At 33.7% G+C, this 26436-nt stretch overlaps 1 long non-coding RNA gene across 1 annotated transcript; it reads right to left on the bottom strand.

Moving 5' to 3' along the window:
* Window positions 1–284: 284 nt before the first annotated feature.
* Window positions 285–12594, bottom strand: LOC136070280 (uncharacterized). The gene is made up of 3 exons (XR_010631564.1): window positions 12406–12594; window positions 9104–9226; window positions 285–1423 (listed from the first exon to the last, which is right to left on the bottom strand). It is a non-coding gene; the product is annotated as an uncharacterized LOC136070280 (long non-coding RNA).
* Between the last annotated feature and the right edge of the window lie 13842 nt (window positions 12595–26436).

The following is a 26436-nucleotide window of genomic DNA, read 5'->3' as shown; positions in this document are numbered from 1 at the left end:
CATTTTAACTTATCCCAAGAAACAAACAAAAAAAAATTCCACTCTAAAACCACACACAGAAGTAAACCAAATTGTAATTGGAAAAGGGAAAAACAAATGACTCACAGTTTCCTCATATTCACCACGGATCACACATTCACACATGAAACAGAAACTAAAACTTGTCTTCTAATTAGGTCAGACTTCACAAACAAATCATTATTAATTATTTCCACAGAAAAATAAGACATTTAAAAGATAATATCAAGCTCTCATATCTGGCCCAAAAAGAATCCTGCCAAGCAGAAAGAACAGTACCATTATTATCTTCCAAAGTCTGGTTTTTGCTTAAGAATTAACCTTTTTAACAATATAAAGTCCAGATTCAGAGTGTAGCCAGATTAAGTTCTCCTTAAATTTTCCTCTAGACAATGAAATCTTACACATTTCACCTGCCACTGTAGGTTGGTAAAGGTTTTTAGTGAGATAAAATTTACAACACAACCTGTCACAATCAATTAGATCTGCAGCAGTTTGCAAAAGAACTCTTATTCAGTGAGACTGAAGTACCATCTCCGATACAACATGTAGTTTCAGTCAAAGCTGAATATCTACAAGACAGGACATCTTTCCAACCCAATAGTTAGAAAGCTTAGATCTGAAACTAAAAATGCTTTCCTTCACAGTACTTAGCCATTAAATCCTCATGCAGCAAACAATTTGGATTACAAATAACTCCTTTATAACAGAACTGCTTTGCTACCAAACCTTATTTAAAGGACCCATTTTCCACATCCTAACCAACGATCTTTTCTTAGATCTGCAGATAAAATTCCAGTTTAGTAAAAGAATTTGCCTGCTCCCTACAATGTCTCTAGAAAGAATAGAATTGCAAACAATACCACATAAAAAATTTCAAAAAACTATGTTGCATATCATTATTGCCTTGAACAAAGGGCCAAAGACAAGCTATTTGCACACTTATAAGGTGAATGTGGATCCCCTTGCCTTGAGCCATATTGAGGGAAAATAATTTTACCCAGGGAACCATTCAATGGAATCTGATAAGAAATTGTGCAAATGCACCGCTTAATCAAGAATTCATTTCTTCCAACATAGTCAAAATGAAGTCCCAGATATGTCTTATCATAAACTTTATTCATATCAACTTTATAGGCTACCAACCAAGTTTTCCACCTCCCAGTCATTCTAATTTTCTCAACCAGGTCATGTGCTAACAACAGATTATTATAAATCACTGATCACCTATTATGTTTGAAAAAAAAAAGTCACAACTTTCAAGGGCAAGGGAGGAATTTACAGAGCCAAAACCATATGCTTGATAACTGCTGCTAGTTGTTTATCTTTCTCAAATTTGTTGGAAGTTATTGTTCTTCCAAAATTGTATGACAAGAAGGCATCAAGAAGTCCCTAAGATCCTCACCTGCACAAGCATAGGCAACAATAAGCAAAATGGGATAAGAAAAGAATCCGACTCCAATCAAACTAAGATATAAACAGCTTAATACAATGAACCAGTTTAATTAAAAATGACATTTTTTTAACAAAATCAAAACATAGCTGCTCTTCATTAAAATAAGGTTAAAGTTAAAAATACTTTATTGGGACTAGAAACAACGATGCAAATCATGAAGGAAAGATAACAAAATAGATCTGGGGGGTATCAATAGGCCATTTTCAGTTCTTATTTCTTAATCACCCAAAGCAAGCAATACCAGCTAAAGAGCCGATTTCTCCTTGTTTTTCAATAAGAAGAAAGGCATTTAAGGCAATAGAAGAATTAAAATGTATGAGCAAAATTTTTAGCTTATACAGATTACATTTGACAGAATGAGAAACTTTTTGAATAAATAATACAAGGAAAACATGAAGAACATTTAGTATAAGTGTGAAATCAGGGAGTTAAAAGATCTGTCACCATAAAATTGTCAGCAAAGAAACAATTGAGCCCATCTATCTGTACTTTGTAAATTATAAGTAGCAGGAAACATGAACTTGGCTTGGTAAATAAGCTTTACTCAAAGTTGGTAAGCAACGCTGACCACTTTCTTTTTTAAGTAATAAATTATTATATAAAACAAAATTTGAATTGAGAACAAACAATTTTAAGTATATATTCTATGTACTCAACTATCTGAGAGAAACCACAACCTTGGTAAGCTATTTATCCTAAAAACAAACCTACTTGATTAAGGTAATGAATCAACAATAATAAGAATTTACAACAGTTTCATATTCATATCTAATGTATGATATAATCAATGCCCACTACATTCAAAGAACAAAATGAAAAAAATGCATCTTACCTATTCTCCTTAGTATATAACTACACTATTGGTGGCTTTGTCAAGTAAAACTAGACTCTCAACAAAAGAATGAACAAAAGTATTCTCATATCCAATGATCCTAAGATCCTTAAACTCCTTGCTCTCACGATTCCAAGAGACAAGTTGTCCTTCACGCAATATGAATACAACATCCCCATTCTTCCTAAATCCTATTGGCCATGGTATGGCCATTCTGAAGACTCCATCAGCAGTATAAAATGGCATCCATGACGATGCAACACCATACTCTTTCATCACCCATAAAATGAAATGATGACTATCATGCCCATGTCGATTAATATAACTTTAGGCGATGGAATTCCCATATACGGAAACAGACCCAGATAGAAAAGGCAACTCACAGGTATCTGGAAGTTCAGGCAGCAGCAGTATTTCACGGAAGACCTCATCACCCAAATCGAACACCAATACAAAACGTTGAAATCCGTCATCATATACTCTGCAAGCAACCCAATGCATAGCTCCATTGACAAATGCCTGTGGCTCACGACGACGTACAGCACATATGGGAGCCAAACCAGTCCTAACTGTTCTCCATTCACCAGTGGACAGTGATTAAACCTCGACCTCAGGTTGAGCACAAGCCTGACCACTTTATAGTCATTAGTTTTGGGATCAAAGCCAAACCCAATAAACGTGCCGAACCTAGTGTAGGGGAGACATTGGGTGAAGTACCCACCACACGGAATGTTCCGTATGGGAACTGAAGGAATGGAACATGGAAAGGGTAATCAAAGCTGGAGTGTTGGGTGAAATGAGGCTCATCTTCGTTCTGCAATGCGTAGGACTCTTTGTGAGTCTGTGAGTAGAGGCTGAAGAGAAGGAGGTTTTTGTTTTTGTTGTGGGAATGGGGGAGATGGGTGGAAATGAAAGTTGGGTTTTGGATTTGGGATTTCCATGTCTTTGAAACAGAGGTGCAGATGATTATGGGTTTGATAGGCAAGCGTAGAAAAGAGAGAGAGAGAGAGAGAGAGAGAGAGAGAGAGAGAGATGACAAGAGGAAAGGAAGGTTGTGAAGCACTGTAATAGTGTAGTGTAGACTGTAGAGTTGTGGAGTCGGGAGAGAATTTGGTCTCTGGATGCTGGACTTAAAACAGGGTCTGTAGTGATGTCATTTTAGGTTGAGTTGGCTTTTTTTTTTTTTTTTTTTTTTTTTTTTTTTTTTTTTTTTTTCAAATTCATGCAATTTTCAATTTCAAATCCAAATTCCAAGTCCAAGTAATTTTCAATTCAAAATTAACCAACAATAATAATATTTGAATATTATGATTAATTATATAGTAATTTGTAATTATTTATTGAATATTGAGTTTAAATAATTTAATGTAAGCCCGAATTTTGAAAGAGTTGGTGACATATACAATTATTGGTTAATTGCAAGGATTGCATATACACCAATTGCATATGGTGTTTGGACCATGTGTTGAATTGAGTTTTGATAGTACTAGTGACTTAGGATCCCTTTTGATTTAGTTTTAGTCATCTTAGAAAATTTCAATAAAAATTATCGACCAAAACCATATATCTTTATTGGACAAAAGTTAGGTACAGTACTATTCTTTAGGTTGTTCATTTAAGATTTACCCATGTGACTATTTAATTAAAAAATACACTTTCATTCCATGAGGAAAAATTCACATGACAAAATGTTAAAAAAAGAACTTAAGGAACAACACCAAAGTACTGCACCTAAGTCTTGCTTATCTTTATCTATCCTAAACGATAACATCTAATGCCATTCAACTTCTAGACCATTAACAAATACAACATCAACAAAAGCTCTTGATAGATCTCAACTATCAAAACCTAAAAGATCCATTTAAACTTGATTACATTATGAAACAAGATTTGTGTTTAGGGGTATGTATGGGTTGGGTCAGGTTAATTTAAGGCATTTTCTAACCCAATCCATTGTAGGTCTAAAAACCAATCCAACCTAATCAGTAAAGATCCAATTTAAGTTGGAAACATTTTATTAGACATAATAAAAAAAATTGGGCTTACAATAAATTATTAAAACTCATTATTTAATAAAAGGGTAATTAAACTCATCTCATTTGAGGTTTGAGGGAATGATACTTCATCCCAAATTTGAAGGGAAAAAAACACTTTCCCCCATTAGCATCCGGTTGACCAAACTTTGTTAAATTAATATTAAAAATGTTGTGGTGTCATTTGATACGAGGGAACCCACATTACTTCTAGCATCTAGATTCCTAGGAATGTGATTCCTTGCAATCTGAATGCCTAGAAATGTAACTATTTCTATATTTGGTTTCATTGGGAATCTTTTAAGATTCCTAACAATGTGAAATGATAATGTTTGGTTTATTTTTAAGAATCTTAAATGAATTATTTATTTTTCCCATTCTATTCTTAGATTTGAATGTAAGCTACCAAGTCCTTTAAAAAAAATCTTCCTCTAAATAAATAACAAAAAAACAAAATATAAACTATTAATTATGACAAATTTATTAAAATTGTAGTCTAACATATTAAAATGACAAGTACAATACAAAAATAACTATTTAAATTCTCAAATGCTTTATTCTTAACAATAATTTTAAAAGAGTTTAATCCATAACAAAACAACCTGACAACGTTTAGGTCTATAAGACAAGAGAAAAGATATTGATAATTTGTTTTATATTTTATCTTAATTACTTAAATGATAAGGAAAAAGGGTTAAAATTATCAATTTATAAAAAGTACAATTTCCTTTAAGCTTAGGAATCTGGATACCCACCTGTTTTAAAGGAAATCTACATTCCTACTGAGAGGGGTTTAAAGGGGGAATCTAGATTCTTCTGGCATCTGATTTCTTAGCGTGGTTTGCAACCAAACATGAGAATTTTTAAACATTCCTGGGAATCCTAAAACATTACCCCGTACCAAATGTCACATTACTGTTAGGTTTCCAAAATTATTCTCCATTTCGAAATTAAAATTCATTGTTTTGAATTTTTAATTAAAGAATATTTTAAAATATTCAAAATGACTTNTTGGAAACTATAAAATTTTCATGTTGACTTAATAATAATAAGGAAAAAAAATTGATTTTTACTATGTAAACACACTTACTACCTGAAAGTATCTACTACTGGCTGGAGTGGAGATAACGTACACTAGAGGACTGATTTTGGACTATCGGACAGGACCATTAATGTACTAATTAAGTATTGTAACGTTTTTCATGGGCTTTGTTGCTGTTTTTTCATGTGCAACCTTTATTCTTGTTTTAGATTGGCTTTGTCATCACATCAAAAGCCTTTGGGTACCATCTCAAGTGCCTAGTCGAGTTTCAGCTTGGCTAACCCATATTCTATTTGGGAAAATAAAAAATTTTCCACTCACAGACACTAAACATCTTTAACAATTAACTCTTGAATTGTATTCTCCTCTCCAATACACGAAAATAGCAAATCTAGAACACCTAAGCAATTGAAGAAAATGTGTTTTAATAATTTATTATTATAATTGAAAAAGATGACTATGCTTCAATGTGCTTCAAACTCAAATTCATCAACCTGTGAAGTCAGATATGCCATTCAATCAACAGTGCAATTTGTATTTTAATGAACCTTTAATTGCAAGTTGCTTGACTCCTTTAAAAAAAAAAAAAAAAAAAAAGTTCTTAGCAGTTCTCAAATTGAGATTGGATGCAATACATGATGCAATATATTTTTTTCTTTTTTTCATCACTTTTTTACTTCTTAAAAAAATTTTATTCAATGGTTGAACCTTGAAATTGAAAGTTGCTTTTTTTTTTTTTCTTTTTCTTTCTTTTTTTCAATTCTCAATCTCAACTATTAAGCACAATTGTACAAAGTGCAATGCAATCTCAATCATCAAAGCTAGTAATTTGTGTGATTCAAATATGTTTAGCATTAAAATTTGATATATCAAACATAAATGATACACATGAAGTGAACAAGTGGCACGAAATTGTTGGTCACCCACGTGGGTTGGGTTAGACCATTTAAAAAAAAAAAAAAAAAAAAAAAAAAAAAAAACCTAACCATTAGAGCAGCAGCAGCAAGTTTACAACTTACAAGTGTTTGTTGCCTTGCCATCTTCTAAAAATTCTAAGCATAGACCATACACAAATTATAAAGGAGAGGGTAAAAGAGTAATTAAGAATATATATTATAATATGAAAGATATATGTATTTAATTTTGTTAGTTTTATTTATTTTAGATTTATTACTTAATTAAAATTTGTTAGTTTTATTTATTTTAATATGTTAAGAGTTAGTTTTGATCAACTTGGAATATTATAACTAATTTGATCAACTTGGAATATTAAGGGTAGTTACACTTCTCTCTCTTGAGATTTAAGGAAATGACTTTTCACCCCAAACTTGAAGTTAAAAACTCCCCCCCCCCCCCCCCGGAGATTTGAAGAAACAACACTCTTCCCCTCTCTCTTTATTTAATAATGTATTTTATTTTTTTTTTAAGATTTTCTTTTAAAAGTTTACTCATGATTAGTAAACACATAATTGATAAATTTATAATTAAAATGCAAAGTTTATCAAGCACCGAAAGACTTGTAACGACATATCTCTCCTCAACCTGTTGAAAAAAAAAAAAAAAAAGCAAAAGTCATTTTGAATATTTTAAAATATTCCCCCCCCCCCCCCCCAAAAAAAAATCTTGATCTCTTTTTAAAAATTATGGTGAAAAGTTAGTGTGTGTGTATATATCCTATTTAGGATTTATTTTTTCTTTTGAGAATCTGCTAAGTTAGATATAAAAAAAAAAAAAAAAAAATTTATTAACAAAGCATGATGTAGTGATTGCCATGAACAAATAAGAATTTAAAAAATTATTTTGTATTATACATGTTAGAATTAAATTTTAGTGAATTTGCCTGGATTCCTCCAAACCAAACGTCCCCTAAATGCTTTCGTATGGTTTGGTTAATTTTATCATCCTGAATTAGAAAATAACAATATTATTTTCAAAGAAAACATATCATCATCGCTCTAACCTAACCCTCACTGATTGGGGTTGCAAAGAATCCATTCTAACTTATACCAAGAAAAAAAAAATCTCCACTCTAATTCCACACTGAAGTAAATCAAATTGCTCTTGTAATTGGACAAGAGAAAAACAAATGCCTCACAATTTCCTCATATTCACGGTTCACCACACATCACATAGGCATTAGAAACTACAACTGGTCTTCTAATTATGTCTGACCTCACAAACAAATCATTATTAATTATTTCCACAGAAAAATAAGACATTTAAAAGGTAATATCAAGCTCTCAAATCTGGCCCAAAAAGAATCCTGCTAAGCAGAAACAACAATACCATCATTATCTTCCAAAGTTGGGTTTTTGCTTAAGAAATACCCTTTTTAACACTATAAAGTCCAGGTTCAGAGTGTGGCCAGATTAACTTGTCCTTAAATTTCCCTCTAGGAAATCTTACATATTTCACCTGCCACTGTAGGTTGGTAAAGTTTCTTAGCGAGATAAAATTTCCAACACAATCTGTCACGATCAGTTAGATCTGCAACAGTTTGCATAAAAACTCTGATTTAGCAAAACTGAAATACCATCTCCAACACAAAATGTAGTTTCAGCTAAAGCTGAATATCTACAAGACAGGATACCTTTGCAACCCAATAGTCAGAATGCTGACACCTGAAACTAAAAATGCTTTCCTTTACAGTACTTAGCCATTAACTCCTTATGCAGCAAACAATTTGTTTTACAAGTAACTCCTTTATAACAGAATTGCTTTGCAACCAAACCTTATTCAAAGGACCCATTTTCTATATCCTAACCAACTATCTTTCTTAGATGAGCAGATAAAATTCCAGTTTAGTATATCAATTTACCTGCTCCCTACAATGAAAAAATTACAAGCAATACCACATAAAAAATTTCAAAACACTATGTTGCATTTCATTATTACCTTGAACAAAGGGCCAAAGACAAGCTATTTGCACACTTATAAGGTGAAAGTGGATCCCCTTGCCTTGAGCCATATTGAGGGAAATTTTTCCCAGGGAACCATTCAATAGAATCTGTGCAGATGCATTGCTTAATCAAAAATTCATTTTTTCCAGCATAGTCAAAATGAAGGCCCAGATAAGTCTTTGAAAGATTTTGGACCTTACAGGTGGTTAACAATGGTGGAAAACTAACAAGGAAATGAGAGAGAGCGCGCAAGAAACATCTCAATGAAAGAAAAGTTGTATTATTAAGCTCATCTCAGAATCATACACTATACAGCACTATATATACAAGATTACAGAATAGATTAATCTAGAATCTTCTAAAGATCCTCTAATAATTGAATTATAACAACTCATAACAGAATCCCTGAATTCTAGGGATGACAGTTAGGATTGAAGCCTCTGTAACCACCTCTGGAACAATGGTGCATTCCGAGCCTACTTCACAAGAACAGAGCAAGACTGGAATCAGTGAAGATCAAAACGTCACCGTTCCAATAAAGGTATACGACACCGTTTTGGTCTTAAAGAGAAGTAACCGTTGTAAACTAGCCGTTACACGTCTCTTCCTCTTTCTCAGACCCTTGTTTGAATTCTGAGCTTCCTCTATCAGTCTTATCATAAACTTTATTCATATCAACTTTATAGGCTACCAACCAAGTTTTCCACCTCCTAGTCTTTCTAATTTTCTCAACCAGGTCATGTGCTAAATCATTGACCACCTATTATTTTAGATAAAAAAAAAAAAAAGGTCACAACTTTCAAGGGCAAGGAAGGAATTTACAAAGTCAAAACCATATGCTTGATAACTGCTGCTAGTTGTTTATCTTTCTCAAATTTGTTGGAAGTTAATGTTCGTCCAAAATTGTAAGACAATAACGCATCAAGAAGTCCCTAAGATCCTCACCTCACAAGCATCGGCAACAATAAACAAAATGGGATAAGAAAAGAATCAGTGCATAACAAAGCACACCATAATGGTCCTACTCCAATCAAACTAAGATATAAACAGTTTAATACAATGAACCAATTTAATAAAAAATGATATTTTTTTAACAAAATCAAAACATAGCTGCTCTTTATTAAAATAAGGTTAAAGTGCAAACTGCTTTATTGGACTAGAAACAATGATGCAAATCATGCTAAGGAAGGAAAGATAACAAAACAGATCCAGGAGACATCAACAGGTCATTTTCAGTTCTTATTTCTTAATCGCCCAAAGTAAGCAATACCAGCTAAAGCGTTGCTTTCTCCTTGTTTTTCAGTAAGAAGATAGGCATTTTAGGCAAAAGAAGAATTAAAATGTGCAAGCAAAATCTATAGCTTATACAGATTACATTTAACAGAATGAGAAACTTTTTGAATAAATAATACAAGGAGAACATGAAGAACTTTTAGTATAAGAGTGAAAACAAGGAGTTCAAAGAGGTCACCAAAAAATTGCAAGCAAATAAACAATTTAGCACATCTATCTATACTTAATAAATTATTAGTGACAGGAAACATGATCTTGGCTTGATAAATAAGCTTGCTCAAATTTGATAAGTAATGCTGACCACTTTCTTTTTTAAGTATTAATTATTACATTAAACAAAATTTGAATTGAGGACAAACAATTTTAAGCATATATGCGATGTACTCAACTATCACCTCAATATAACTAAGAGTGACCACAACCTTGATAAGCTATTTATCCTAAAGATAAATCCACTTGATTAAGGTTAGGAATCAACAATAATAAGATATATGGAAAAGTGTCACATTGAACAGTATATATTCATATTAATGTATGATATTATAAATGTCAAGTATATATAAAGAACAAAATGAAAAATCATTAAAAAAATTAAACATGAAATGCGTCTTACCTATTCTCCTTTAGGGATGGCAATTTCTGCCTGACCCTAATGGGCTGGGTTTTACCTGGTCCGATAAGGAATAGGGTCGGGTATGGGTTTAAAAAAAACCTGGTCTGGGTTCAGGTTTTATAAAAAATTCGGCCTGAAACCCGGCTCAAACCCAGACCTAGACCTGACTCGGTAATTATGAAATTACTTAAAACCCCTATATATATATATATATATAGCTATAACTAACCCTAATTCCCTTATTTTTAAGCAGCAGCTCACGCCTCCCACCTTACCCTCACTCCCTCATTTTAGCTCACGCCTCCTTCCCCTTCACTGCCTCACAAAAGCACACTCAGTCACTCACTCACTCATAGCACACGGCCTCACTTAGTCACTCACAGACTGTACATTAATTTATTTCTCACGCTCTTTCTGCCTCTCCCTCTATGTTCTGTCCTTATCTTTCTCATGTCTCAGACTCTCACACTTTAGTTCAGATCAGTGGTAGCTTTGGGTTATAGTGGCTTTGGTGGTGACTGTGGAGGAGTACGAGGTGGCTGTGTTGGGTTCAGTCTGGGTTTTGAGAAGGAGCATAGCATTGGGTTAGGTTTGGGTTTTGAAGAGGAGTGTGGCTACGTTGGGTTGGGTCTGGGTTTTAAGTAGGAGCACGCCGTTTTACAATTTGGGTTTTGGTTGTAGTTGATCTGATCTCTCTTTCCTTTTCAATTAATCTTTATGCTTCAACAGTGTTGGTTATGTTTTCTTCTTCTTTTTCACTTCCATTTCTTTCTTTTGGCTTTTCATTTTCTTTTCAACTTTACTACGGGGGTTGCATCTTGTGCAGAATTATTTTTGTCTTTGTTTCAATTCTTTCTCCATTATTGAATATTTAAATGGGTGCCTTGACTTTTTTCCTTTTTAGTAGCTATGTTGGGCTTCAAAATATTTTTTTTTGGTTGGGCCGCGAATTGGGCCCAAATTTGGCAGGGCTTAATGAGGCCCGCGGGCCTAGCGAGGGCGGGTTCGGGCCCTAAAAAAAATCTGTTTAGTAAATGGGTCGAGTTCGGGCTACGAGTCTTGGCCTGCGGGTTGGGTCCGAATATGAAAAAATCTGACCCAAACCCTATTTGTTGCCATTCCTATTCTCCTTAGTATGTTACTGCACTGTTGTCCTTAAAGTTTTTGCTCTCATGATTCCAAGAGACAACTTGTCCTTCACTCAATACGAACACAACATCCCCTTCCTCCTAAAAACTCTTGGCCTTGGTTTGGACATTCCAAAATCTTCATTAGCAGTAAAAAATGGTGTCCACGACGATGCAACACCATACTCTTTCATCACCCATAAAATGAATCGATGACGATAATGCCCATCTTGAAAAATATATTGCTTTTCATAACTATAGGCAATGGAATTCCCACATACGGAAACAGACCCATATAGCCAGGAAAAGAGTACCGCGCAACTCACAATTTGGAAGTTCTTCCTAAAAGCAGCTCAAGGTAGAGCCCCATTGACAAATGCTTGTGGCTCATGACGACTTAAAGAGCATATGGGAGCGTAGGATTTCTTTGTGATTCTGTGAGCACAGGTTGAAGATGAGGAGGTTTTTGTGGGAGTGGTGGTAGATGGGTGGAAATGAAATATGGGTTTTGGATTAGGGAATTCCAATTTTTAGAGACTGAGGTATAGACAATGATGGATTTGATAGGTAGGAAAATGAAAATATGGGTTAGCAACATTCCCATCTCTCCTCGTAGTCTGACATTGCTGCTTAGCTTAGCTTTCAAAGAGAGATGGAGGCAAGGCAAGGGAGAAAATCAAAGCTTGTGGACGGGGAAATGCGCATAATAACGTTGAAAATCATTTGTATATAGTTAGTTAGGCATTGCTTGAAACTATAAGGGAAAGTAGACATCTCGAGTTTTAGAAAATCGAGATCCATTTACATAAATCTCGAGTTTCTAAAACTCGAGTTCCATGCAAAAAAATTTTTAGTTTTATCGCCCCTATAGTGGCGTTTTTAAGTTTTATAGTGGCGTTTTAAAACCCTATAGCGGCGTTTTTCTGCAAAATTTTTTCATAAATGTTCAATACTAGATTCAGGCAGCCCTATAGTGGCGTTTTTATGCCCTATACTGACGTTTTAAAGCCCTATAGTGGCGTTTTTAACCTATTATTTTAGATAAAAAAAAAAAAAAGGTCACAACTTTCAAGGGCAAGGAAGGAATTTACAAAGTCAAAACCATATGCTTGATAACTGCTGCTAGTTGTTTATCTTTCTCAAATTTGTTGGAAGTTAATGTTCGTCCAAAATTGTAAGACAATAACGCATCAAGAAGTCCCTAAGATCCTCACCTCACAAGCATCGGCAACAATAAACAAAATGGGATAAGAAAAGAATCAGTGCATAACAAAGCACACCATAATGGTCCTACTCCAATCAAACTAAGATATAAACAGTTTAATACAATGAACCAATTTAATAAAAAATGATATTTTTTTAACAAAATCAAAACATAGCTGCTCTTTATTAAAATAAGGTTAAAGTGCAAACTGCTTTATTGGACTAGAAACAATGATGCAAATCATGCTAAGGAAGGAAAGATAACAAAACAGATCCAGGAGACATCAACAGGTCATTTTCAGTTCTTATTTCTTAATCGCCCAAAGTAAGCAATACCAGCTAAAGCGTTGCTTTCTCCTTGTTTTTCAGTAAGAAGATAGGCATTTTAGGCAAAAGAAGAATTAAAATGTGCAAGCAAAATCTATAGCTTATACAGATTACATTTAACAGAATGAGAAACTTTTTGAATAAATAATACAAGGAGAACATGAAGAACTTTTAGTATAAGAGTGAAAACAAGGAGTTCAAAGAGGTCACCAAAAAATTGCAAGCAAATAAACAATTTAGCACATCTATCTATACTTAATAAATTATTAGTGACAGGAAACATGATCTTGGCTTGATAAATAAGCTTGCTCAAATTTGATAAGTAATGCTGACCACTTTCTTTTTTAAGTATTAATTATTACATTAAACAAAATTTGAATTGAGGACAAACAATTTTAAGCATATATGCGATGTACTCAACTATCACCTCAATATAACTAAGAGTGACCACAACCTTGATAAGCTATTTATCCTAAAGATAAATCCACTTGATTAAGGTTAGGAATCAACAATAATAAGATATATGGAAAAGTGTCACATTGAACAGTATATATTCATATTAATGTATGATATTATAAATGTCAAGTATATATAAAGAACAAAATGAAAAATCATTAAAAAAATTAAACATGAAATGCGTCTTACCTATTCTCCTTTAGGGATGGCAATTTCTGCCTGACCCTAATGGGCTGGGTTTTACCTGGTCCGATAAGGAATAGGGTCGGGTATGGGTTTAAAAAAAACCTGGTCTGGGTTCAGGTTTTATAAAAAATTCGGCCTGAAACCCGGCTCAAACCCAGACCTAGACCTGACTCGGTAATTATGAAATTACTTAAAACCCCTATATATATATATATATATAGCTATAACTAACCCTAATTCCCTTATTTTTAAGCAGCAGCTCACGCCTCCCACCTTACCCTCACTCCCTCATTTTAGCTCACGCCTCCTTCCCCTTCACTGCCTCACAAAAGCACACTCAGTCACTCACTCACTCATAGCACACGGCCTCACTTAGTCACTCACAGACTGTACATTAATTTATTTCTCACGCTCTTTCTGCCTCTCCCTCTATGTTCTGTCCTTATCTTTCTCATGTCTCAGACTCTCACACTTTAGTTCAGATCAGTGGTAGCTTTGGGTTATAGTGGCTTTGGTGGTGACTGTGGAGGAGTACGAGGTGGCTGTGTTGGGTTCAGTCTGGGTTTTGAGAAGGAGCATAGCATTGGGTTAGGTTTGGGTTTTGAAGAGGAGTGTGGCTACGTTGGGTTGGGTCTGGGTTTTAAGTAGGAGCACGCCGTTTTACAATTTGGGTTTTGGTTGTAGTTGATCTGATCTCTCTTTCCTTTTCAATTAATCTTTATGCTTCAACAGTGTTGGTTATGTTTTCTTCTTCTTTTTCACTTCCATTTCTTTCTTTTGGCTTTTCATTTTCTTTTCAACTTTACTACGGGGGTTGCATCTTGTGCAGAATTATTTTTGTCTTTGTTTCAATTCTTTCTCCATTATTGAATATTTAAATGGGTGCCTTGACTTTTTTCCTTTTTAGTAGCTATGTTGGGCTTCAAAATATTTTTTTTTGGTTGGGCCGCGAATTGGGCCCAAATTTGGCAGGGCTTAATGAGGCCCGCGGGCCTAGCGAGGGCGGGTTCGGGCCCTAAAAAAAATCTGTTTAGTAAATGGGTCGAGTTCGGGCTACGAGTCTTGGCCTGCGGGTTGGGTCCGAATATGAAAAAATCTGACCCAAACCCTATTTGTTGCCATTCCTATTCTCCTTAGTATGTTACTGCACTGTTGTCCTTAAAGTTTTTGCTCTCATGATTCCAAGAGACAACTTGTCCTTCACTCAATACGAACACAACATCCCCTTCCTCCTAAAAACTCTTGGCCTTGGTTTGGACATTCCAAAATCTTCATTAGCAGTAAAAAATGGTGTCCACGACGATGCAACACCATACTCTTTCATCACCCATAAAATGAATCGATGACGATAATGCCCATCTTGAAAAATATATTGCTTTTCATAACTATAGGCAATGGAATTCCCACATACGGAAACAGACCCATATAGCCAGGAAAAGAGTACCGCGCAACTCACAATTTGGAAGTTCTTCCTAAAAGCAGCTCAAGGTAGAGCCCCATTGACAAATGCTTGTGGCTCATGACGACTTAAAGAGCATATGGGAGCGTAGGATTTCTTTGTGATTCTGTGAGCACAGGTTGAAGATGAGGAGGTTTTTGTGGGAGTGGTGGTAGATGGGTGGAAATGAAATATGGGTTTTGGATTAGGGAATTCCAATTTTTAGAGACTGAGGTATAGACAATGATGGATTTGATAGGTAGGAAAATGAAAATATGGGTTAGCAACATTCCCATCTCTCCTCGTAGTCTGACATTGCTGCTTAGCTTAGCTTTCAAAGAGAGATGGAGGCAAGGCAAGGGAGAAAATCAAAGCTTGTGGACGGGGAAATGCGCATAATAACGTTGAAAATCATTTGTATATAGTTAGTTAGGCATTGCTTGAAACTATAAGGGAAAGTAGACATCTCGAGTTTTAGAAAATCGAGATCCATTTACATAAATCTCGAGTTTCTAAAACTCGAGTTCCATGCAAAAAAATTTTTAGTTTTATCGCCCCTATAGTGGCGTTTTTAAGTTTTATAGTGGCGTTTTAAAACCCTATAGCGGCGTTTTTCTGCAAAATTTTTTCATAAATGTTCAATACTAGATTCAGGCAGCCCTATAGTGGCGTTTTTATGCCCTATACTGACGTTTTAAAGCCCTATAGTGGCGTTTTTTTGCTAAATTTTTTTATAACTCCATTTTTAAGCCCTATAGTGACGTTTTTAAGCCCTATAGCGGCGTTTTTTGAACTCGAGTTTTTAAAACTCGATTTTCACTTGGATTTTTTTTACAGTTCAGGCCTCAAAAACTTGATTTTTATCTTGGAACTCGAGTTTTAGACACTCGAGATGCTAGTTTTCAAAATTCTTTTGCAACGTGACAACTAACTAAATTTTTTAATATTTATTGTTATTTAAAAAAAAAATTCCTTGTGGACTGTGGAGTAGAGGAGAGAATTTGGGTCTAGACTTAAAATCTAGTCCATAGTGATGTGCATTCAACCCATTGAACAAAGCAAACCCAAAACAATGTTCCTAATTGGTTTTCCGTTTTCATGGCTTGGGTTCTAATTTTATTTTATTTTTTCCAATTCAGGTTGGCAAAATATATAGATATATTCAAAATTTGTTAGTTTGATGAATTTTGAAAGTTAGTATAGATAAAAATGGAAATAACTAATTATATAAATTATAATCATCCATGGTATAATAGTTTGCTTTATTTCCTTCTAAATTCTCTTGCTTTGGCTCTATTTGAGATCCACTTATTTTGTTAAAACTAAAAACTTTTTGCTGAAGTTATTGTAGATAAAGGTTGTTGAGGACTCTTTTTTCGGTCCACATGGCATTACTTTATTGGCAATCCATGCCACATCAACATATTATTGATTTTTTTGGATAAATCTCTTTAAAACCCAAAATAAACTTATATCTCATTTAACTACATGAATTAGGCTCACATGGCTCACGAGATTCTTACTTCAAGAGGCGGATTCATGGTCCACGTTTCCTCTTCATCAATTGGGATCATAACCCTACGACATCATCAACATTAACATATGGATCGGGCTTAAACAATGAATCAAAGCTCACGGCCTATATTACATCTCTTACTCTCATGGAAAGCGACTTCTTCAACAAGAGCCCATATTTACATAAAATGACAACAAAACCCGAGGTACGTCATCTCATCTTCGGCTTATGATCCAAGCTTATAAGTCTTTTTGGGGAAACTTTGGGAGTCATAGTTTGGAGGGCCAAGAGGTATGTTTAGTAGAGCTCCAACAGTTTAAAGTTGATAAAAGAGACATGTTTCTTGGCGTGTCTTCTCCAACTCCCTAAACTTTGACGAGTTCGTGTGTAGCGGATAACATATGGTAAGCATCTCTTATCACATAGCACTTTAGATGATAAAATTTTCCATTGCTCTTTTCCTAAAATTTAATATTCATCATGTGACAAATGCTCAATATCCCCAGCCATCTAACTGCTGAGAAAATAACTGTTCATTCAATCCTCAGCTGTTGCTATACAAATTTAGAAACTTCATTATATTATTCTACATAAACTACATTACTACTTTTAGCTAAAATCCAACTCAAACACATGGCCTAATCTGATTGGTTGTCTTTAATCTCTAACTATATGCAAAATATTCATGATATCTCTGATACCCAGCTGCTGTCTGCCACAATCAGACCATATATTTCTCTGTCAGAGCAGAGCATTAAATGCTCTTCTTGCTCACCAAGATTAAGTCACAACACTATGAGACTTTGACTAAATCTCTAAAGTTTCATTAACTTTCAACAAACCATTCTATTACTTACTAGAAATGTGTTGTAATGGAACCTTGCACCAAAAACACAAACACCAAAAAAAGAAAACATTTCCAGCTGAACTCCAGTAGTGTATTCAGCACTTGACACCTGGCTGGAAGTGATATCATCATCCATTTAATGCTAAAATCCCAGCAGCTAGCTGCTATACCCAAAATAGCAAGATACCCTTGAAAGAGATCTTACAATTTTCAGCCAAATCAATGAAATAAATGTTGAATGTCTTCTCTAGCGGTCTGAAATCACTCATCTGCTTCTGCCCCGAGCAACAGCTGTCTCATGATAGCTGTCACAGTTTTTCCTAACAGTTGGGACAGTTTTTTCAGAACAGATGTAATAGCTAACCTAGCAGTCTTAGCATTACTGATTTTTCCATATTTGGCTAAAATCAAAACCAACTAAATAACTATCTCTTTCTTGCTAAAACACTTTCCTTTTCTGCTTCTTTTTCCCCAGCAGCTCTTACCCAAAACAGCAGGAACACCTTAAACCTAAACATACCATTTTTGGCCAAATCTTAGGATGGATTTTCTAAAAATTTATTGCTAGTTGAGATAGATTTTAGCTGATATTATTTGCTAAAATACCCCCTGTTGGGAAATTTAGACCCCGGTTGATAGAATTAACAAGTTTTAAATCCAAGTTGTTAATTAGATTTATTATGAATCAAACTTGTTAAAACAAACAAACATCAATATCATGTAAAAATCATGCAGCGGAAAATAAAAGAAGACAAGATATGATGACCCAGGAAAACCAATGAAACCAACCAGTTTCACAGTAAAAAACCTGGGGGGAAACCTTCCCGAAAAGAAATTCACTATAGTAAAGAGAAGTTTCAGATCTAGTACAAAACCTTTGTCCCTAGACTCTACAATCCCCGTAGATGAACTCACAGCAGAAACTTTCTACCGCTTCAGAACCTCTGAACTCTTCAATATATGAACGCCACCCTTTTTGTTGCACGGATCCCAGTACGTGACTAACTCCTTTGCACGAATCTCAAAACGTGACTCACTCACCAATTTAAGGAAGAAGAATGTTGGCTGCAAAGTTCTTCACTTCATCAACAATGAAGATCAAGAAGCACTTGGTTACAAAACCCTAAGGCGCAAAGACGCAGTAACTTCTTTCAGAGAGAATAAGGCATCAATCACCTTTTTGCATATGTTCTCCTTGTATTCTCTTATGTGACGACCTTTAAAATAAGCCTTATATAAGTCTAGGGTTGTGAGAAAAGAAACCCTACTCAAATACATAAGCCTGGCCCAAAAATCAAAAAGCTGAAAATTCTGATTTCCCGTAACCTCGATCGATCGAGAGGTGTCGAGGAGGTGTCGAGGGGACAGAAACTTTTTCGATCGATCGACCAGCTATCGAGAAGCTATCGAGATTGCGATAAGCATCAGCTGAAGAGCTCAACCTTTAAAATAAGCCTTATATAAGTCTAGGGTTGTGAGAAAAGAAACCCTACTCAAATACATAAGCCTGGCCCAAAAATCAAAAAGCTGAAAATTCTGATTTCCCGTAACCTCGATCGATCGAGAGGTGTCGAGGAGGTGTCGAGGGGACAGAAACTTTTTCGATCGATCGACCAGCTATCGAGAAGCTATCGAGATTGCGATAAGCATCAGCTGAAGAGCTCAACAGATAGCCAGGTGTCGAGGAGCTCTCGAGCAGCTATCGAGCTATCTATCCGCAGGTGTCGAGCTATCTGTCTAGCTTTATTGAACACCTTTTCTTCACTTGTTTCTTGGTCCAATCTTTATGGCTTTAATACTAGACTTGAACAACATGTTTCTTCAAGTATTAAACACAACTTAGATCTACCCAAATACAAGTAAAGTGCGTTTTGTCAAAGGATTAGCCAACTACATAAAATAGTGACATATGTTCTTAACAAGTGAAACACATATGTCCTAACACCCCCTTTAAACTCAGCTCTAAAAGGAACCCCTCATCAACACACAAAGGGGGATACCAATAGAGAAGAACAACCCTTTCATAAATTTATCTCCCCCTCTAATAATCTTTTTAAGCTCTTAATGAAGTTCTGCATTTCTGAGTTTTTTAGTTTCTAAATTAGGAACTAAACTCTTTAGCCCTTAGCTCATAAATGCCCTTCATAAGCCTTCATACATCCTCCAGTAGAAAATCCCAGTAGCTTTGCTAAACACATTACAACACCATTACTCTCTTATACTCATTCTCTCACTCTCCATATCCAGAAAATATGTCTATCTTACTGCTCCTATCTCCAAATACCTAAACACATCTCCATACTCTTCTCTTACAAAATCTTTCCTCTTGGAAAACAATCTCTACAACTTCTCCAGCAACGATAATCTCATATTTTTACTATCTTTAACCTCCATATCTCTCATACTTTCATATATCATACATATTACAAATACTACATCCCACAAAGCATCTATATCTTTTACCATCTCCACACTTCTCAAGAGATATCAAACACTCATACTAAAAGCCCTTCTCATGGAAGGCATAAACTTCCAATGCTAAAGCCCTTCTCCTAGAAGGCACCAAGATCTAATATTCCTTTCTCATGGAAGGCACAAATCTATCTTACACAAAACCCTTCTTTTAGAAGGCACAAATACCTCATACAAAAGCCCTTCTCATGAAAGGCAATACTATTCATAATTTCACAACAACTAAAAGAGCATTATCAAGGGGAAAACTCATTAAAGTGTATGATAAGAGGGGTAAGCTTAACCATGCCCTACACACAGCTGGACGTACTCTCTCGCCCTTTAGTTGCACCCATTTCCCCCCCCCCCCTCAATCTTGAAGTTATCATGGCAAACTGCCTCTCTACCTCTGGGGTCACTTTACTGGGATATTATCACAGAAGCTGTACAGCTAGAGCTACAAACCATACAAAGATAAATGACTTTGCTTCCTTATCTTTAAATTTATATCATTGAGTATATGATTACTTCACATTTAAATAGATATTAATTTATTCCAACTACTATTACAACTATTAACCAAGGTTTAAACTCATTTAAATGCATGAGAAGAGGGGCAAGCTTAACTAGCTCTACCGCTGGCATTTTGCTAAAATCCTATCAACTCATTGATGCTACATAGCTGGAGTTATAAACCATACAAAGATAAGTGACTTTGCTTCTATATCTTTAAATTTACATTATTGAGTACATGATTACTTTACCTCTAAATAAATACTACTTTATTTCAACTGTTATTACAACTACTAATCAAAGCTATCATATCAAATGTTTCATATTTATTCGACCATTATCATGATTCTTAGACTTTGGTTTAATGGCTTTGTAGGCTTAAAAGTACGCCGGTAGCCGTTGGACTACGTGGCCCAATGTTGAGTTTTGGACACAATTCCCCAAACAGAACCTAGGCCTAGTAAGGTCACCTCTCCAACGGACCACACATGACTGGGCAATCGAAAAAGGCCCCCGAACAAAGGTAAAAATTAGGTGAAATAATATAATGGAACCTATGAATAGTACCAAAAAAATACAGTGGGACCTATGAATAATAACAAAAATAAACTAAATAGTAAAATAAATTGACAAAAATAATTTTTGCCAAACACACACAATATATAAGAAATTTATTCGGATAAGTGCTTTTCATTGGAATAATATGATTGTGTTTGTAGTTAAGTTTCCTAAATCAAATCTTTCTGTGACAAATGGAACCATGGTCTATTAATACCTCGATTCAACGATTTGGAAACCTAACTTCTTGGAGATGTGGAGACTCTTTTTAAGTGTTTGTTTTGTTTTATTTTATTTTATTTTGTTTCTATTTTCTATAATTTATGTATTTTTTTTTTTAGAATACTAAGTATTTTTTAACACATACATATAAGGAGAGGGGAAAAGGTTTTTTTTAAAGAAACTTACAGTGATGTATATCCAAAAGGGCCTAACTCTTAGATACACAGCACATGCTTTAAATACTTAATTTATGTATTTTTTTAATAGACATTTTATGTTGTGGATAGTAGAGAGGGCAAGTTTAGAATTTGAATTTTTTTTTTTTTTTTTTTGCCCTTTTGGATCTGTATTGTTATTTTGTAGGACCCTAAAAGTGTTTATTTCATCTTTTTTCTTATATTTATAATTTAATTTTAAACACCAACATATTTGGATTGGATTGATTAAGTTTGTTGTGCGATAATGTGTGGAGTTCTACATCGACTGTTTGCTAGATCAAGCAGATATATGAGTGATTATGAGGACACTGAGAAGCGCAATATAACCTAACTAATCATGTTGGGGTATAAACATATACGTGGCTAGCACTTCCCTTGTGTCATTACAAAATGTATCAAAGCCAATTTGGTAACATCATGTGAGTCAAGGGCACTACAGCACAATGTGGGACTTGGTGAAGGCGTTAGGAATTTAAGGAAAGAGATTTTGACCCCATATTATGTGGATTTGATTTGATTTATTTATTTATTTATTATTGGAGTTGATTAGATTGTTACGTGTGTATTGTATAGTCCAATTACAACATGAGTAGTCCTTTTGAGGTGTTTAAATGAGAAGATTGTGACCCCATATTGTGTGGATTAGATTTTTTTTTTGGACAACCATGTGACCCCATCAGGGGTGGTTGCACTTGTAATTCAGGGGGTTCAAATGAATCCCCTGACTTCAAAAAAAAAAAAAATTATATATATAAAATATTTATTATTAATTTAATTGCTTTTAAAAATATTTTTGCACAATTTGGCTTAAATCTTGCACACCTTGATCACAAATCAATTTAGCTCAAAATCAAACAACATAGATCAACTCATCCTAAAACTAATTAACAACACAAATCACTCTTCCTTTCTCTCATGAATCTCATCTCATTTCTATTCTCTATCTGACTCTCTATGTATCTTCGACTCTAAGAGTAAAATGTGAGTGTTTGTGAGTTTTGAATGACTCTCTTTATTATAAATTTATATTATATATATGTGAGAATGTGTGTGTGTTTGTTACATGTGTTTATTGTTATCATGTTATAATAGCTTTTTGTTATGAAACCAGTGATTCAAGAAAAAAAATAGTAAAGTTAGTGATTCTTAAATATATTATTTACGTATAGATGAGTGTGGTTATGTGGGTCAATAATTAATATACGGTCAATAATTTATTAAAAAAATAACAAATAAATAATGACAACTACATAAAAATAAAAATATTATAGAAACTTAACAAATTAAAATGGTTACATCTATATTAACAATAGATATTAACAATTGATAATAAACTACCATTTGATGATTTCAAAATATGAAAACTTGTAGAAAGAGAATGTAAAATTTCATGTATTTGTGTTTTTTTTTTTTCAATAACACAATATATTCATCAAGTTCTCTTTTTATTAAAATTTGTTTAATTTAAGTTTCTTAGTGACCCCCTCAAGAAAATTCCTGAAACCGCCACTGGACCCCATATTATGTGGATTGAATTGTTAAATGTATATTGTGCGCCGAATTATAACTTGAGTAGTGTTTTTTGGGGGTATAAACACAAACTTAGGTAAAGCTTCCCTTGGCCCTTGGGTCGTGACACCATCCATATCTTAGTCTTCTATTATAAAATTTTCTTCTAATATATCGTTTTAAACCTTTTTTTTAATTAAAAAAAATTCTCTTTTTTTTTTTTGATTAAAAAAAAAAAGTTGAAACAAAGCAAGGATCTGGTGGGCTTCCACTTTTCTTTTATTTTCTTTTTTTAATAAAAAAAGAAAAAAGAAAAAAGAAAAAGAAAAAGATAAAGAAAAAGATAAAGATAATTCCGTTGGTATTAGGTTCCACATAGCCTTATACTTTACTTGCATTTGAAGGCTGTTTAAAGATTCAAAGGTGTAAATTTTCGATGGCCAATAACTTCCCTCACCATATCATTGCTTCATTGCCAATATCAAGGAATAACTCAACAAGAGAAAAGAAAAGGTAACGTAATTAAACTTTATTCTTCCCCTCTCCTTTGTTTTGTTGCTTTCTTTCCTTTTATTTATTCTTATTGCTTTAATCAGGAAAAAATTGGCAAATGCCCTTTTTGAGCAAAAATTATAGCATTTTGCCTCATTTCCCAAACTAATTAGGAAAATGCCCCCTCTTTTGTAACTCGACTTGAGATAAATTGAGTTAAAAAAAAAAAAAAAAAATTCTGGAGCCCTATATTGGCGTTTTAAGGAGTCTATAGTGACGTTTTAAGGACCTATTGTGGTATTTTGTAACTCGACCTCCATCTACTCGAGTTATAGGAATTTTTTTTTTAATTTCTTTTTTTACCTATAACTCGATTTCATGGAGGTCGAGTTATAAAACGCCACTATAGGTCCTTAAAATGTCACTATAGGCTTCTTAAAAACGCCACTATAGGGCCTAACTCGATTTATCTCGAATCAAGTTTCAAAAGAGGAGCATTTTCCTAATTAGTTTGGAAAATATGGCAAAATGCTACATAATTTGCTTGAAAATGGCATTTGCCCATTTTCTCCGCTTTAATCAGATCTGTTAGCATCTTGCAATTCTTTCTTCATAAACAAAAAAATATCGAATGACAATAATAAAGAAAGAACTATACCTGTTTTTCGTTTGCATTGTATTCATCTTTCCTAAAAAATCTATTGAATTATTTATAAAAATGAATTATTCCAAACTTGAAAATAATCTTTTGTGTGCCCCGATCCAATCAACGCATCCTTCATCTTGTTCAATGTTAAAAACCTGAAATGGTTAGTATTGATATTTTCGATTTTGGTTAATAAATTCTAATATCTTCAATAGGTATCCAACATTTACAATTAATATATGTAAAATTTTCATTATAGATGTCTATCACAATTTTTATTCCTCCTACGTAAATGTGCCTAAGTCGGAAGATCTAGTTCATCAATCATCATCAAGAATAATCCAATTTTTGGATTTCTACTTTTACTTCTAGAGTCATTTACTCAGTCTTTTCTGCCTTCTTTCATTCCAATTCAAGCCTAACAAATTCCACTACACATATTAGTAATATCCTCCACCTCAAATTATTTCTACTATATTTTCAATTATCTATTATTACATAAAGAAATTGAGGTTGTAGCAGGAAGCTTAGGTCTATGAATTGAAAATTTGTGATAATATAATAATTGAGTGATCATAAATTATTGCTAACTATGTCTTATATTCAAGTATCCAAAAAAAATATAACTCTAACCTATGTTTACACTACTTAATATTTTTTTATTGGATGCGAATTTTAACATAATATTTTTTTATTGGATATGAATTTTAACAAATCTACTATTGGATTAGATTTTCTTCTTATACTCCACATACATGCAAAATTTCAAGATGATTTGAGATCAATAGTTATGTCATTGTTCAAATTTCAAGTTATACTAGGGGTATGTTTGTGATTCGCTTATTTTGCTGAAACTAAAAACTTTTTGTTGAAAGTATTGTAGATAAAAGTAAAAGTTAGCTGAAATAGTACAGTGGGACTCATGAATAGTAGTAAAAATAAGCTGAATAGTAAAATTAGCTGGTTTTTTAATTTAGAGTCAAACTCACACTAGGTGTAACTTGAACCCAACTCTATTATAGATTTGTATAATTTTATATAGGTTTTTGTTATTTACAAGTTGACTTAATTTAATTAATTTGTTTTTGATAGATGTGATAGAATTTGATGAGAAAGCTTTTATAAAATCAACTCTCTCCCATATTTTCATTAAGGGTCTGTTTGGATTGAGGGGGGAGGGAGGGGGGTAGAGTAAAGTTGGTTGAAAATATGCTAATTTTGAGCCAACTTTACTCTATTCCCCCTCCCTTTCTCTCAATCCAAATGGACTATAAGAGATTAAATTCTATAAGGATGAGGTGTAAAACCCATTTTACACCATTTAATACTAATATGCCACATCATCATATCACAAATTAAAGAATACACACAATTTGACCTAATCAAATCTAATACTCATCTAAAAATCTAACCCAATCGAGAATTTATTAAGATATGACAATTTCTTATTGAATACAATAAAATATGAATTTTACATTTTATCCTTACCAAATTTGTACTCTTTGATCAAAGAAGGCATGGGATACTGGATATAAGAAGCAACGTTCGAATTCTAATAAGTAATACTTCTTAAGTCTTCTATAAGGAATTCTGTCAAACCGTGGGCTTTTTACGTAGCCTGGAAGCAAACGTGTAAAATCCTACAGAAAGTACATCAATTGAAGGCTATTCTGATGTAAATTGCAATTTATAATAATAATAAGAAGAAGAAGAAGATGAAGAATAAAAGATGAAGATAGATTCCGCTTAACTATTAGGTTTCCACAAAGCCTAAAAAATAAAAACCATATTATTCTTGGATTTGACGGGTGTTAAAAGTGTGACTTTATTTTTTCCATGAGAAAAAAACTTACGTTAGAATCACAGTAATAATCAGGCCATTAAAAGGTGCAACTTTTATTAGCAAATGATGTTTCTTACAATAGCATGAGGTTCATGATAATTTGTGGGTTCTAGCTAACTCAATTAATAAAGTTTCTAATGGTTGAAAAAGAAATTTAGAGTTCAATTTCTGCCTACACTAAAAACTGATTGGTATCTTGGTCTGATGATAAAGAGTTATCGTCAGGAGCGAACCCTATAAGTTGAAACTCTCTCTAAAAAAAAGGTACATGATAATCCAAAAACAAGAGAAAAAAAAAAAGAAAAAAAGAAAAAAGAAAAAAGAAGAGAAGGTAACAAGACTAGCTAGAGTTAGAGCGTGAAGTGAATTCACCAATCCGCTAAAACTGTTTCATTTTCAATCCAACTCAATCTGATGGGTTGGATTGATTTTTAGGGGTTAAAGAGTTTGTTTACGTTGCCATTTTTTTTTTTTTTGCTATGGGTTGGGCTGTGTTCAGGTTGGGAGATTCGCAAATCTGCCTAATCGAACTAGAGCCATATATATATATATATATATATCTTTCCGTTAATTACTCTTTTGTCCCTCTCCTTGATATAAAAATAGAACTATTTGAAATATTACTAATTTTTTGTTTTTTGCTTTTTGTTTGAGAAACTTAGGTTATGTTTAGTAACAATTTTTGTTTTCTATTTTC

Source organism: Quercus suber, unplaced genomic scaffold, assembly GCF_002906115.3.
Source record: "Quercus suber isolate HL8 unplaced genomic scaffold, Cork oak 2.0 scaffold_223, whole genome shotgun sequence".
NCBI classification, from domain to species: domain Eukaryota; kingdom Viridiplantae; phylum Streptophyta; class Magnoliopsida; order Fagales; family Fagaceae; genus Quercus; species Quercus suber.
Note: the sequence above shows the minus strand (reverse complement) of the source record. Positions and strands in the feature narration are given on the sequence as shown.